A 7,980-nucleotide genomic window follows, 5' to 3' on the forward strand; every position below is an offset into this window, starting at 1 on the left:
TACGAGCCCTAACTTTCCGTGGCATGTTTAATTTGTAATTAATGAAGAAATTGAATAAATTCTTGAAATTCATAAGGAGGTTGACAGATACATGAATAGGCAGGGGGTAGAGGGATATGGACTGCGTAGAGGCAAAAGGTCTTGAGTTTAGAAAGGCTGCATCTGTCAGCGCAGGCTTGGTGGGCCAAAGGGCCTGTTCATGTGGGCTATACTGTTCTTTGTTCTTTGTAAAACTCTCACCCTGCTCAGTTCCTACATGGTCTTGCAGCAACATCTTGAGTCCTTATAATACAATTTCACTTCTGTTTTTATTAATCCTTACTTTCCCCTTTCAGAGACCTTTGCTTTTGTATAGTTTTTCAATTGGTGTTGAAGATAAATTGGTGACCCATTGGACTTTGCTATCACATCGTGCCTCATCACCTCCAGAATCAATAAGACCGTCTCTGATTACTACCATGTCAATTTAATTCCTCATGTCTCCCCGTCCATCTGATACCAGAGCTTTTAGACACCCAAGACCTACACATTTAGACCTTGAGTGCTTACTTTAAGCGAATGTTTCAATGCGGTATTGGGGGAGTTTTACATTGTCAAAAGTGCCCTTGCTCAGCTAAATTATTAAAAAGAAATTCCCATCTGCTTGCTGGGGTCGTTGTAACAACATCCCATGGCAATATGCGAGTAGGAGCAGAAGAATTTTCCCAGTGCCCTGCTCAATATTGATTCCTCAGCGTACGCCAACAAAAGGACAGTTTATCTGGACTGCTATTTCATTGCTATCTGCGGGACCTTGCGGTATACAACTTGTTTGCCAACACAACAGTGATTGTACTCCAGCAGCGTTTTATAGGCCGTGAAGTGTTTTGAAGTGTCTCAAGGACATATAATTGCAAGTTCCTTCTTGAGACGTTTTATCATGTTATAGATATTATAAACATGAAGGCTGCTGCTGACTCATGGCTTTTTCATTGCTTATCTTAACCTACAAACTAATTAGCACTTGGCTGCAGTGAAGATACTTAGTTTTAAAATGGCATACAGATAGATTATCAAATGCTGTTTGACTTTATCCAGATGTCAAATTTTTCTCTGTGATGTTAGAAAAATAAAGATAGCTTTTAGAGATTTATATTTGTATTGGTAAACATTAGAAATAAGGTACAGTTTTAAGTGGGTTTAATTTAATGTTTTTATGCCTGGAAGGGTAAAACCTACAGTCAGATTCATGCTAGATAAAGGTGCTTGTATGTGTGAGGGTTGATTAAGTTCCAACTGTGTTTTCTCTAGTGCTTAGAGAGGCTATGGAAGAATAACTAGGCCAGTAGAGGTATGTGGATGTTGCTTAGCAACTGAAGGCCCTTGTAAGAGCAAAAAGCTTTTTAAGTTTTAAATTTAGCTGGATATATTGCAGTTGGAGACAGGACTCTGGGGAGTGAAGCTTTCTCAACTCAGGCAGGAGAAGCTTGACAGGACAAGGGGGTTGCAAAGATGCAAGCTTCCTAAGAAAGAAGATACAATCCAGATAACCAGGGAATTGGGACAGAAAGAATTTTTAAGATGGGCATTCAGGACAGTATGGCAGCACAGTGGTTAGCACTGCTGCCTCACAGCGCCAGGAACCAGGATTTGATTCTGGCCTTGCGTGACTGTCTGTAAAGTTTGCACATTCATTCATGTTTGTGTGAGTTTCCTGCAGGTGCTCCAGTTTCCTTCCACAGTCCAAAGATGTGCAGGTTAGGTGGGTTGGCCATAATAATTTGCCCTTTAGTATCCAAAGATATATAGGTTAGGTGAATTAGCCATGATCATCGTACGGAGTAACACGGATAGGACCGGTGGGGGCGGGGGGGGGGGGGGGGGGGTGGGTTGTGCGCCTGAGTAAGATGCTCTTTCAGAGAGTCAGTGCAGACACGATGGGCCAAATTGCCTCCTTCTGCCCTGTACATAGAACATAGAACAGTACAGCACAGAACAGGCCCTTCAGCCCACGATGTTGTGCCGAGCTTTATCTGAAACCAAGATCAAGCTATCCCACTCCCTATCATCCTGGTGTGCTCCATGTGCCTATCCAATAACCGCTTAAATGTTCCTAAAGTGTCTGACTCCACTATCACTGCAGGCAGTCCATTCCACACCCCAACCACTCTCTGCGTAAAGAACCTACCACTGATATCCTTCCTATATCTCCCACCACGAACCCTATAGTTATGCCCCCTTGTAATATCTCCATCCACCCGAGGAAATAGTCTTTGAACATTCACTCTATCTATCCCCTTCATCATTTTATAAACCTCTATTAAGTCTCCCCTCAGCCTCCTCCGCTCCAGAGAGAACAGCCCTAGCTCCCTCAACCTTTCCTCATAAGACCTACCCTCCAAACCAGGCAGCATCCTGGTAAATCTCCTCTGCACTCTTTCCAGCGCTTCCACATCCTTCTTATAGTGAGGTGACCAGAACTGCACACAATATTCCAAATGTGGTCTCACCAAGGTCCTGTACAGTTGCAGCATAACCCCACGGCTCTTAAACTCCAACCCCCTGTTAATAAAAGCTAACACACTATAGGCCTTCTTCACAGCTCTATCCACTTGAGTGGCAACCTTTAGAGATCTGTGGATATGGACCCCAAGATCTCTCTGTTCCTCCACAGTCTTCAGAACCCTACCTTTGACCCTGTAATCCACATTTAAATTAGTCCTACCAAAATGAATCACCTCACATTTATCAGGGTTAAACTCCATTTGCCATTTTTCAGCCCAGCTTTGCATCCTATCTATGTCTCTTTGCAGCCTACAACAGCCCTCCACCTCATCCACTACTCCACCAATCTTGGTGTCATCAGCAAATTTACTGATCCACCCTTCAGCCCCCTCCTCTAAGTCATTAATAAAAATCACAAAGAGCAGAGGACCAAGCACTGATCCCTGTGGCACTCCGCTAGCAACCTGCCTCCAATCCGAAAATTTTCCATCGACCACCACCCTCTGTCTTCGATCAGACAGCCAGTTACCTATCCAATCAGCCAACTTTCCCTCTATCCCACACCTCCTCACTTTCAACATAAGATGACCATGGGGGACCTTATCAAACGCCTTACTAAAATCCATGTATATGACATCAACTGCCCTACCTTCATCAATACACTTAGTTACCTCCTCAAAAAATTCAATCAAATTTGTGAGGCACGACTTTCCCTTCACGAATCCGTGCTGACTATCGCGGATTAATCCGCATCTTTCTAAATGGTCGTAAATCCCATCCCTAAGGACCTTTTCCATCAATTTACCAACCACCGAAGTAAGACTAACCGGTCTATAATTACCAGGGTCATTTCTATTCCCTTTCTTAAACAGAGGAACGACATTCGCCATTCTCCAGTCCTCTGGCACTATCCCCGTGGACAGCGAGGACCCAAAGATCAAAGCCAAAGGCTCTGCAATCTCATCGCTTGCCTCCCAAAGAATCCTAGGATACATTTCATCAGGCCCAGGGGACTTATCGACCTTCAGTTTATTCAAAACTGCCAGGACATCCTCCCTCCGAACATCTATTTCCTCCAGCCTATTAGCCTGTAACACTTTCTCTTCCTCAAAAACATGGCCCCTCTCCTTGGTGAACACTGAAGAAAAGTATTCATTCATCACCTCGCCTATCTCTACTGACTCCATACACAAGTTCCCACTACTGTCCTTGACCGGCCCTAACCTCACCCTGGTCATTCTTTTATTCCTCACATAAGAATAAAAAGCCTTGGGGTTTTCCTTGATCCGACCCGCCAAGGACTTCTCATGTCCCCTCCTAGCTCTCCTAAGCCCCTTTTTCAGCTCATTCCTTGCTAACTTGTAACCTTCAATCGAGCCATCTGAACCTTGTTTCCTCATCCCTACATAAGCTTCCCTCTTCCTTTTCACAAGACATTTCACCTCTTTCGTGAACCATGGTTCCCTCACTCGGCCATTTCCTCCCTGCCTGACAGGGACATACCTATCAAGGACACCCAGTATTTGTTCCTTGAAAAAGTTCCACTTTTCATTAGTTCCTTTCCCTGACAGTTTCTGCTCCCAACTTATGCCCCCTAATTCTTGCCTAATCGCATCATAATTACCTCTCCCCCAATTGTAAACCTTGCCCTGCCGTACGGCCCTATCCCTCTCCATTGCAATAACAAAAGATACCGAATTGTAGTCACTATCTTCAAAGTGCTCTCCCACAACCAAATCTAACACTTGGCCCGGTTCATTTCCCAGTACCAAATCCAATGTGGCCTCACCTCTTGTCGGCCTATCCACATATTGTGTCAGGAAACCCTCCTGCACACACTGCACAAAAACTGCCCCATCCGAACTATTTGACCTACAAAGGCTCCAATCAATATTTGGAAAGTTAAAGTCCCCCATGACAACTACCCTGTGACCCCCACACATATCCATAATCTGCTTAGCAATTTCTTCCTCCACATCTCTATTACTATTTGGGGGCCTATAGTAAACTCCTAACAACATGACCACTCCTTTCCTATTTCTAACCTCAGCCCATATTACTTCAGTGTGCAGATCCCCCTCGAAGTGCCTTTCCGCAGCCGTTAAACTATCCTTGATTAACAATGCCACTCCTCCACCTCTTTTACCAGCTTCCCTACACTTACTGAAACATCTGTACCCCGGAACGTCCAACAACCATTCCTGTCCTTGTTCTACCCACGTCTCCGTAATGGCCACAACATCGTAGTCCCAAGTACCAATCCACGCCCCAAGTTCATCTACCTTGTAGGGAATCTTTAGTGCTATGGTTTTTTGGTTCTATGACTGAAGTTAAGTGAACCGAGACCAACGTATTGTTCAGAAGAATTCAAGGAAGAGTAAACAAAGTGATCTGAGTTAAAGAGACAATTGCAATAACCAGATTTGAAGTGGGAAAGCAGACTTCAGAAGTAAATTAAACGTTTGGTGCTATTTTCATAAGAGAGTTGGAATCGAGAGTTAAAGAACTGTGAACAGTTTGTATAGCAGTCAAGACAAGGAAATCCTAAAGGGGAGTTCAAAATCCTGGACTTGGTTTACTGTTAAAAGTGGAGAGGAAGCTTTATTTAAAAGTGTCATTTGAATTCTGGACTGGAATTTGGAATACAAACGCTATTGTGAGAGCACTATTGTGAGAGAAGAATTTTTTTATTCATTTGTGGGACATGGGCGTGGCTGGCTGGCCAGCATTTATTGCCCATCCCTAGTTGCCCTTGAGAAGGTGGTGGTGAGCTGCCTTCTTGAATCGCTGCAGTCCATGTGCTGTGGGTTGACCCACAATGCCGTTAGGGAGGGAATTCCAGGATTTTGACCCAGCGACTGCGAAGGAACGGCGACATATTTCCAAGTCAGGATGGTGAGTGACTTGGAGGGGAACTTGTAGGTGGTGGTGTTCCCATGTATCTGCTGCCCTTGTCCTTCTAGATGGAAGTGGTCGTGGGTTTGGAAAGTGCTGTCTAAGGATCTTTGGTGAATTGCTGCAGTGCATCTTAAAGTGTGTTTCTGGGAGTGGGGAGTTTGGGAACTCTCATGTAAAGATCATCTGGGGGGATTCTGAAGAGAAATCCGCAGACCACCACCTATCTGTGTGCTTAAAAGGGACTTTGTGTTAATGAGACCACTGTAGCTTAAGATGTATTTTGTAATCCGTGTTAATCTTAAAATCATTGTGTATTTGTTAAACTTGGGGAGGAGTAAATGAGTACTGTATAATAATAACAATCCATTTTTTTCATGTTCATTTTTTTTTCTTGCTGTTACCAGTCCTGTGACTCTGTTACTCCATATTTTATTTTTTTAAATGTAACAGTTCATTTGAGCCAGGGTTCCATTTTGGGATCCTCCACCAGTTATATCATCAACTCGGATTGTAACAGTGGTAATTCATTTATAAAATATTGAACGAAACTTCATAGAATCATAGAATGTCTACAGTGCGCAAGGAGGCCATTCGGCCCATCGAGTCTGCATCAACTGTCTGACACAGACTCTTACCCAGGCCCTCTCCCCTGTCCTATCCCCGTAAGCCCACACAATCACCACAGCTCGTCCATCTAACCTATACATCTTTGGACACCAAGGGGCAATTTAGCATGGTCACTCCACCTAACCTGCATATCTTGGGACTGTGGGGGGAAACCGGAGCACCTGGAGGAAACCCACGCAGACACGGGGATAAAGTGCAAACTCCACTCAGACAGTGACCCAAGGCCGGAACTGAACCCGGGTCCCTGGTGCTGTGAGGCAGTAATGCTAACCACTGTGACACCATGTGTTGACATTTTTTGGAGAAGGGAAAATACAGTACCTGAATTGAAACTCAGCTTTTGCCATATCTGGAATGCACTGTCTGAGAGGAATGTGGTGGAGGCAGGTTCAAAACAGAATTAGACTGTTATCTGAAAAGGAAGAACGTGGGGAGTTACGGGGTGAAGATGAGAGAATGGCACTCAGTGAATTGCTCATTCGGAGAGCCGGCACAGACACGAGGAACTGAATGGCCTCTTTCTGTGCTGTAACAATTCTGTGATTAAAGTCTTTCCTCTTGCAGCACAATGCTACAAAGAAACATTGTGAAGAAAGTATCAATCCTACAGGGGGAGTTCCTGAGCTCTGTTCAATCTGAAAATTTCCCAATTAATTGCTCTCACAAAACTCTCTGAGGCCCACGCACTGATGCTATTTGCTGGGAATTTCTTTCTTTGAGGAAATAAATAGAAATCATAAAAGAAACTCACAATCTTCGATTGCAGTATTTGATAATTTTGAAGAATGGACCTTAAAGGACCATAACTCCTGCTCTCATTTTCCTTGCTGATAATCCTTCTGCTGTTCCTCAACACTGAACTTTTCTACCTCTGCTCATCCCAATCCCTTTCTCCTTGCACCTTTTGTCATTTAATCCCTTCCGCCTTCCATTTTATCCGAGACCTTTCTTTTGTTCGGTCCTCCCCTTCCCCTTTTCCAGCCTCTCTACTTGCTTAAAATCAGGTAAATTGGTGGCGCAGTGGTCAGCACTGCTGCCTCACAGCACCAGGGACCCAGGTTCGATTCCTGGCTTGAGTCACTGTCTGCGTGGCGTCTGCATGTTCTCCCTGTGTGGATTTCCTCCGGGTACTCTGGTTTCCTCCCACAGCCCGAAAGACATGTTGGTTAGGTGCATTAGCCATGCTAAATTCTCCCTCACGTACCTGAACTGGTGCCTGAGTGTGGCAACTAGGGGATTTTCACGTAACTTCATTGCAGTGTTAATGTAAGCCTACTTGTGACACTAATAAATAAACTTATCTCCAATTCTACTTATCCAACAAAAGGTCACCAATTTGAAACATTAGTGCTGCTTCTCTTGCTATAGACGCTACAAGACCTGCTGAGTATTGCCAATGGGATTGTCTATAATTGGTCGTTAAGAGCTGGGATTGTAATTTAGAGCAGTTCAGAAATATTTCAGCAAATATTTTAGTATATAAAATTCGAACACTATCATCCCAGTTACTGTCTGTGGAGAGAGAATAGAGCTGATGCTTTGTCAGACTTGAAACATTGGCTTTATTCTCTCTCCACAGATGCTGTCAGACCTGCTGAGATTTTCCAACATTTTCTGTTTTTGTTTCAGATTCCAGCATCGGCAGTATTTTGCTTTTATCCCAGTTGCTGTGCTAAGACTGGGGCTCCTATGCCATAGAGAGGTGAACTGAATGACTCTCGACTGTTGCCATTCCCTCCTGCCACTCAATTTTATCTCACACTCTGTCCTGTAGTCTAGAGTTTCTCAACGTTTCTTTTCTTCCGAGGCAGTCTGTGACATTACAAAAAATAAACAGAGCCCCTCAGAGCATCACAAGTATTTTTTTTCTGTGCAGAAAATAGTTACACCATTAAACTTACGTTTTTATGATTATTTCTGTTTTACTTAATGTGCAACTTAATGGCTGAATTAAGATGGGTCAAATGGCCT

The sequence above is a fragment of the Mustelus asterias genome, chromosome 11 (genome assembly GCF_964213995.1).
Source record: "Mustelus asterias chromosome 11, sMusAst1.hap1.1, whole genome shotgun sequence".
Lineage (NCBI taxonomy): Eukaryota > Metazoa > Chordata > Chondrichthyes > Carcharhiniformes > Triakidae > Mustelus > Mustelus asterias.